We start from the raw sequence: 8,810 nt of genomic DNA, 5'->3' as shown, positions 1-8,810 counted from the left end.
CACATAAATCCAGTTGTATTACTACAAAGAGTGGATTGTATGCTGCGGATATGGTCACTGAATCCACAAGCACCACCTTACTGCTGTACAAAAGGAGGAAGAAGAAGTTACACATATAGCTTTAATGCATGTACCTATTTAGTTGGTGCAACTTGAAATATACCACAGTTATCAAATGTAATTATTAATGTTCCATTATTTCATAAGAGCAAAATAATTGTGTTTTAGCTTTGGCCACAAATAACAAGGGGCTCCGTATGCCTCTATAATGTGCTATGTCTGTGACTCTTATTAACTGGTGGAGTTGAAGTGGAGTTTCTGTAAGCAGTCACAAAACTAGTTAATTCTGCATGAAAGCCCTCACTTGCAATTTAATGGAACAGGATGCATTTGGTGATGTAAGCCAAATAAATTACCCCTCTGTTCTCTGGTATTAAATATAACCACGGATTGCAACAAGCTAAAGACCTCACTAGATTCAGGATGCTTGGCTGGCAAGTGGAAAGTACACAAATGTAATCCAATGATAGTAAAACAGCAACTTTTAATTATGTTACATAACTGCCATTATATAAGGCAACCTTACAGACAAAAAACGGAAAGCAATTTTGGAGATGACAAAGCGGCTTTTGTCTTAATAAAGTTCAGCATACGTATTTAGAGGTGGTGGTGGAGGAGGATGTAGTTTGTGATTTGGAAGAGGCAGATGTATACAGCTGAAAAATAGGAAATAGGAGGAAGAGAATAAAAAGTTGAGGAAGGCAAGATGAAAGGGAAAAAAACTTCTCAAAATGGCAAAGCTGATTAGAGGCTAGCACAGATGATCAACCATCGATAGTAATTACAATATGTTTTCAAAATATTGTCTGTGTGTGTTTTATTTTCAGGTACCTTACAGTGGTATCATACTTTACAAGGGTTCTAAGGTCTACTACATCCCTGCTCTCTGTCCTCCAACCCCTGATCGTTCCTGAGTTTTTCTGCGCCCTTCTCACAACTCACTGCCATTTTTTTTCTTTCTACCACCTCCTTCCATATCACTATATTCCCTTCCACTATCCCTAACTTTTTTTCTACTTCCCTTTGTATACCCTTGTTTTTTTCCCTTTTTCATTTTCCTCATTCTAACTCCCATCTCTGACTTTTTCTGCCTCTGCACCCTCACTCATCCTTGTTCATCATCTCCCCCTTTCCCTTAATCTATCATCTCACATGCCCTATCCTCCCACCCCCTTCCATTCAGCGCCTATTCTCCTATTCTCTCATTTCACCTTTAGTTACTTGTGCTCTCTGTCTGCCGTACCTAATTCCAATCTTGGCACAAGTTCACTACTCCTGGAGAGCAGAGCAACAAAACATCAACTGCGGTCAAAACTGATGGGATGGTTGAATAGGAGATCAATGGTTCAGTGGTCAGGCTGACCCTGGATGTCAACTTCAAAACAATGAGAAAGACTAGGAGAGAGTGAAAAAACACAGAAATACAAAACTGCGGAGACAATGTATAAGCATTGCTCTTGTCCTGGAAAATACATTTAAATGTGAATGATAGAAAAGGAGAAGACGTTAGATGTTTGTGTTCTAATGAGAGCTAGTGGGAGGAAAGACAATATGCTGATGATATCATAATGGCCTAAAGAATGTGTCCCATTCTCATCCCTACCATCACCCAGTCTTTCCTCTGGACTGACGAGTCTTGCCTTCGGCTGCTTCCACCACCATTAGCTGATGTGTTCTGCAGCGTTCAAGACTTAAAGACTAGCTCATTCAGATAAACCTGTCACTGTGGTGGCTCTGCAAATGTCGTGTTATATGACTAACATTATCCTTATTGCAAAAGAACAGCTCGTGGGCTAAAGTCTGCACCGCTCTGCTTCCACAAGCTGGCCTGGCCAAGTTTAGGAAATAATTTTCTGTTCATGTTCAGTGCAACATTATGGCTGCAAATGGTAACATCCCCCAAGAACTCTTTTTTGCGGTATTTGCATCTAAGGACATTTAAGGTTGATACTGTTGTAATATGTGGCTGCTTTGTGTCTTGGTAATTTGTGGAAATCTCATGCAGTGCGACAGAGCCCCTCAGGGAAACTGAAACGCTGTCGTCCAATGAGGCTGAGATGAACAAAGCACAGCTCTGGAGTTCAGTTTGGGGTTGAATGTCGTGGACAGAAAACACTGCACAGGAGGCCAATTTGTTTGATGGATGTGTTAACTTCACTTCTCGCATTGTAGAAGTGTTCCCTTTCTCGTTGTTTTCGTAGTAACACCAGCCAAAAGTTTGCCAACTCTGTGGAATAGAGTCAGTTATCGCAATTTATGCTCACTGTGAAGTGCATTTATTTGGGTATCATATGTTCTAGAATCTAAAAAAGTAAATAAATTTTCAAGAAGTGGCCATAAATCTATACCTCAGTGTAAAAATCAATCCATTACAAGCAAAAGTCCTGTATTTAAAGTATTATCTTGAGTACTTGAGTTAATGTTACATTCACCTCTGTAAAGTTACAGCACACGGACAGACACACAAAAAAACTGCAGTCTTCCTGCTTATACCAGCCTGTCTCACTGAGTCACTATAAAAAGGTTGGCACTTTGTGTCATAATACTACCTCACATTACTGCCTAACGTTTGGCTGTTATGGACTGGACATTTAAATTTTATCCTAGCCTCTATTCAGGAAGTGCCTTTGACAATGGATGGAAATGGCAGCCTTGAAGAGTCCAATCCAATATTGACTCCTATTGAGGAAACTAAATGACTGATTTTTATAAAACAACCACCCTGGAAAAACAATGCATTAGTAGGGAGGCGCAGGGAGGTTCTATCGTACATAAACAGTTTGCGGCACATTTACAGATGGAATATATTGTTGAAAATAAAAACAATGCTGTCCTTGGGCACAAAACCTTTTTAGCAGAAGCATTTACTTTTAGTGGGTGCAGAACGTAAAGTAATTATCTTTCGCTCCTATTGCGTTTTCCTTGCTGTTTATGTATTCATTTATTCATTTCAATTGAAAAAACCAAACAAATCACAGATCCTGATACCTGGCCAAGTAATCTGTAGAGTCTTCCAAAGGATAATTGAGGAAAGACAGCGGGCAATAGAAGAGAGTGAGACGCTGAAGCGAAGGGACAGAAAAATGAGGCAGGGAGAGGACTAATGGAAATCTCAGGAGATGTGAGTCCTAGTTGTGGCGACTGCGTGAGAATTTAGAGCCTTGAGAATTGGACTTGCCACAAGATACATCGGATGTGTGTGAGGAAGGCAGAGTGACTCCTCAATCCCCTTCGGCTGATCTGGAGTCTCCATCTTTCCCATGTGGAGAACGTGAACTTCGATGAGAAGTAGAAGTTTACATGAGAAATCTCACATTTCTTATCAAATACTCTAAATGCAGTAATAGGCTAAACACAGTGCTATTTTTCCTCTCTTCATTAAGAAAATTTAGTTCAGGATGACAACATAATTATTGGCCAATGTTCAGGAAATACCCCACCAAAAAAACTATTGAGTATCAAATACTCACTGAAAGGTGGTTCTGAAGAGTTTGTAGCTTGCTCCTTTGCAAAAGTTATCAGCTTTATTCAGCTTTCACAATAGATTCCAATGGCCACTGAGAGTCAAAGCAAAGTGGTTGTGAGTTGGATTATTTTGTGTTAAGGGTGATCACTGGTAAGCATTTTTCAGATTTGCCTTTTTTTGTGTGTTGACAGAATTGCAAGCTCTTATGTAGGGATTGGTTGAATTTACATTCATTCCTGCAAAAACCCGATTCATGGACAGACTGTTCAATGCCTCTCTAAATGGATCTCCTGGGGAAAGTAGGAGCCAGGGAGAAGTACCGTCTTTTCTTAAAAGGGAAAGGAGGGTTTGTACTTGTGACAATAGCCATCCACACAAATGCATGTCTAAAAACGCAGATCAAGAGAAAAACACAGCATGTGCATTTGAGGCAGAAACAATACGAGTGCAATTCATCCTGAGTCTAAGACTGAGTGGGACATATCCCCATGCCCCCCTCCCCCGAAATCTGTGCCTGTGAGGGAAAAAGTGACAGACAGAGAGAGAGAGGGAAGAGGAGGAGAACCACGCAGAAAGAAAGAGAAAAAGCCTCTTCTCTCTGCTCTTCTGCCAGCAAGAAGCAGCTTTATTACATAACAGTCTCAGGGCTTGGCAGCTCACATGCTTTTAAGGAAGAAGCACACGTTCCCCTGCACCTGAAATCTCATGGCACGGTAGGAGAAGATGTGGATGAGGTGGAGGCTTAGAGAGCAGAGGCAGCAAGAGAATTAGAGTGAGAAGTAAAGCAATGGGGAACCAAATACAGATGTCAGTTGAGAGCTGGTTGGACTGCCATTTTTGGTGACTTGATGACAGGCATCAGCCAATTAGTGTAGATCACACTGATTACAACTACTACCACTACTGCAGAACTGCTACTGTCACTAATAATAATAATAATAATAATAACGACAATAATAATAATAATAATAATAAAACTTTAACATATTCTACCCTTGCTTTTGTGAATGAGTTGTATTGGGTAGAACTCTTAGCTATAAATCAAGGGCCAATCAAAGGACATAACATGTTTTACAATATATGCCTGCAACTGTAAAACCACAACAGCAGTTAATTTGAAATAGACCTCAATTAATAGACCAGCATCCAAATTCATTTTCAGGATATCAAAAGAAAACGGCCTTGCAGAGGCCTTGCATTACTGGTGGACTGCAAAGTAATCTCTGGAACTTTGAACCAGTTTCAACCACTTAAAAATGTAGAAGGAGAACTACCTACATGTATTTAGTTTGGAGAAAAAAACTGATCAAGAGAAAGTGCCTGTTGTACTAGAAGACAAAACAGGGGTCACCAAAGTCAGTAGGATTCATTGTCTGGGAACCATGAATGTTTGCCCAAAATTTTGTGACAATCTATCTACAAGATGTTCAGATATTTTCCAGGACAAGTGAAAACTTTGACCTGCGAGTGGGGCTAAAAGAGAAGTCAGGGGATCCCCAAAGTCACAGGGATTCCTCCACTGTGCACCAAATGTCTGTCCAAAATTGCATGGCAATCCATCTTATAGTCGAGATATTTCAGTCTCAACCAAAGTGGTAGACTGACCGACCGTCTGACAGACTGACATTGCCAGAAAAAAAACAACAAAAAGCCCCATAATTCAAATTAAGATTGGATCAAACATTTTCATCACCCCTCCAAATGGAGCGGACAGTTGGACCAGGCCAGTTTACATTGGGCAGTTTTATTCTGACTCATCAGTTACTCATCAATTGCTGGAATATAAGGCTTCAAGTCAGGGCTGCTGCTAATTTTGGTCCCAATACACATCTATAAACCCTGCTCTGGGTTCAGGGCTCCCTGAGTCATTCAAGATTCTTCCTACCCCAAATAGCACCACTTTTATGTGCAGCTATTAACCTCTACATAGACCATATGTTGCCTGTTTATTCTAAATCTGTTTATTTTATTTATTTTTTTATTCCTTCATCTATCCAGTGAAACGTTTCCAGCACAGCTCTCACTGAAATTTACACACATTGCATATTAAACCCTGTGTGCTGTGTTAAAACACAAAACACATTATGAAAATTACATATTTTTATGCCATGTGCCATATGATTTCTATTTTTACTACCTGTGATGCAAACAGTAAACAAAAACACATACTTTATGCTTCGACGGAGATGTGTGCGTCTTAGTCTTTCTCTGGTAACCCATAGCACAAGGACAGAGGTGTAGCCACGACTTTCATTTGTTTTCTTTTTATTTAAAGACTAATGCAGAGAATCAGATTCTACAGGGCCATATCATAACCAAAAGAAACAAAAGAAAACATTTACAGAAGGTTCACCATTTCATCTACATCCATCAGAAATCTTTGTCAGTATCATTGAACTACCAACACACTCCTGTGTACTGTATTTGGATATGTGTGTTTGTGTGCATTTTGAAAGTGTGTGTTTGTCGATGTCCATATGTAGACAGTCTCACTCTAGTTTCTCTTACCCTAATCAACTTTTGTGCTTTAGAAAATTAGTTTTTTTTTTTACATTTCAGTGAAAATCAGAACATATTTTGCTTGATAAAAATACAAGAAAAAACTCCAGTAGGTATCTAGGAATAACCAAAGACTCAATGTTGAAAAGCAAGTGCTGCTGAGAACTGCAATGGACCTTGCATCGAACATAATGAAACAAATGACTGATGTGCCTACAAATGTGATATTTACATGTATGCTCTGCATATGAGTGTGAAGGTAAAAGTTGGAAGCTCATGATTGCACTGTGCCTCATATATCACATTCTCTCTCTGGAGCATCAAATGTAGCAAAACCAGACCTGGCTCGAAAATATTTGTAAATGGTCTTTAGCATTTGTTTGATCCTGCTTGGAGTACAAGGTGGGGGCTTAGCAAGGATATTCCCAACAAAACACAAACTAAAAGTGTACAAAACGTACTTTTACTCAAAGTCAAAACTCTGGCGCTCCCAGTAATATCATTGAGCTTTGGAAAGCAAAAGATAAACAAAATGATCCATTTAGCAAAATAACATTTTCACCTGCCTCCATTTTTGTAATGACAAACAAGCTCAAGAAATGGACAGAAATATTATTAACAAGGTGATCTTGTTACAGTTTTGCTCCTGGTTTTTCAGTTCAATCACTTTATTGCATGTCCCTGGAGAAAAAGTGCAATCAACAATGAAAGCCATTTTCCCTTCAACCACCGACAAATCCAAAGCGCAAACAAAAGAGATAATCCACTGTTTTCTTTGATGTCACCCTGTATAGCCATGGTTAAAAGAAAAAAAAGCTAATGGGTTTGCAGCTGATATAAAAGCTAAGCTTTTTTTATTTCTTTTTTTTTGTAATAGCTTGTAAATCTGAAACACAATGGTCAGGGAGAGAAGGTCAATGATGTGGTTCAAAGCTGTCCTTGCATAGCACGAAGCTGACTACATAAATGTAACGTTATTGTTCTTCTAAATGTGCAAAAGGCATAACAATAGGTTGATAATACAAACAATATTCATCATCATCTTAGCTAATATCTTCATTAATAGAATCAAATACTGTATGCATTATGTATTTTACATATGTATATAGATTTTTTCTTCATGATAATAAACATACATACAATAGTTTAGAATTCAAATATCTTTATACAACTCTTCACCCTGAACTTTGCAGTTCCTTGACCCTCTGCTTGTAGGTTAAGTGGCTGTTAACAGTAGACTGCTTGCATATGCCTGCAAAGATCTCTGCCATTAGGGGATAGGTTCAGTATTGGTCATAGTGATAATGCAAATAATAACAATAGCAACAACCACCGATCTCTTTTCCGTTTCCCTCTGGCGATAGCGTGATCTCTTCACCCCACTGCACAAACACACAGAGAATTCTTCAGGGTTCAAACATGCCTTTTGGCCTGTTCAGTGCCCTGTAAAACATATTCAAAAAAGCACACCCAGAACCCATAATGCAATACAAAGCACCCCCACTCCTAGACAAGAAATGTGGAGATTTTGTGAAACAAGATTAGAGTAGTAGCCAAAGGCTTTGGAACCCAAGATGGACACACAATGCTGTTATCTTTGACCAAATCTTAATAGATCCTAGATTTCCATGTACAGTATACAGATGAAACTACAAGTAGAGAGGGGTCAATGTAAAGCTACAATGGATATTACTCCCAGACTGAGTGTCAGGTTCAGGTCCTAAGAAAAGCCCTTGCTAATTAATATTGCTACATTAACATAATTTAAAATGGACTGTTCAGAAACCTCAACGTGCCACATCAGAGAAGAAGCATTTCCTTAAAGTGTGTGTTTTTTAGAAGTTAAAAGAAAAAAGAGCAAGCAATGTTCAAGACAAAAACAAAAGCATTCTTTTCACATTTGCGTTAGTTTCTGTTGGTTTTTCTTGGAAGAGGGATTGACATCATGCTACAAAAATATATTCATCTTCGTCACTATCGTAGAACTACAAGACAAGTCCTCTGTGCGAAACACAGCGCCGGCTAAAGCAAGATTACAGTGCCACTTCAACTCAACGTCTCCTTTCTGTCTTTGTCTCTTTCTGTCTCTGTCCCTGTCTCTCGCTGTTGCTCACCAACAAGCAGCAACAAATGAGTCCAAACGGGCATGTGATACTGAAGGCAGTGTAGCTGGTACTTTCTGAGTGTTATGTCTCAATTTTCAACTGAAAGGAGATGGGGACTATGGCAAACAGGGTCAGGGGACACAGTGGAATGGGAAATACAGACGCGCCATCAATCAACAAAGTAGTAGCTATCGCAGCTTCAACTCTGAAAATGGAAAAGGCACTCCACCTTCTCAGTGTGCCCCGCCCCTCTTTTAGCAATGCCGACTGACTGTACTTTGCTATAAATGGTGTTTTGGCAAATGAGGCCCCACCATAAATAAAACAAACAAAACAAGTAAATAATGAGTGTTTTAATTCTAAATGTAAAATGCTCTCCAGGATTCGATGATTTTGTACATTCTTACTCATAACTAGCCAATCTCAGTTTACACCATTGATGTTGTTGTTGCCGTCAGTGTGTACACAAACACACAGTTGAATAATATTTTACTTCAGTGTGAAAGCAGCTTTGAATGGAACGCTAACTTGGTGAGAAACAGTCACTTAAGCGTGAATTATATGCTCTTTTTGTAGAAAGTATCAGAAACAGAAACAAAAATAAATTAAATTAAAAAAAAGTACTTTTCCATGTATTCAATAAACATACCCTTTAGTTACACTTTGCAAAGCTTAAACAT

The sequence above is a fragment of the Enoplosus armatus genome, chromosome 13, assembly GCF_043641665.1.
Source record: "Enoplosus armatus isolate fEnoArm2 chromosome 13, fEnoArm2.hap1, whole genome shotgun sequence".
In the NCBI taxonomy this organism is placed as follows: domain Eukaryota; kingdom Metazoa; phylum Chordata; class Actinopteri; order Centrarchiformes; family Enoplosidae; genus Enoplosus; species Enoplosus armatus.
The sequence above is the reverse complement of the archived record's forward strand: the minus strand, read 5'-3'. Positions refer to the sequence as shown.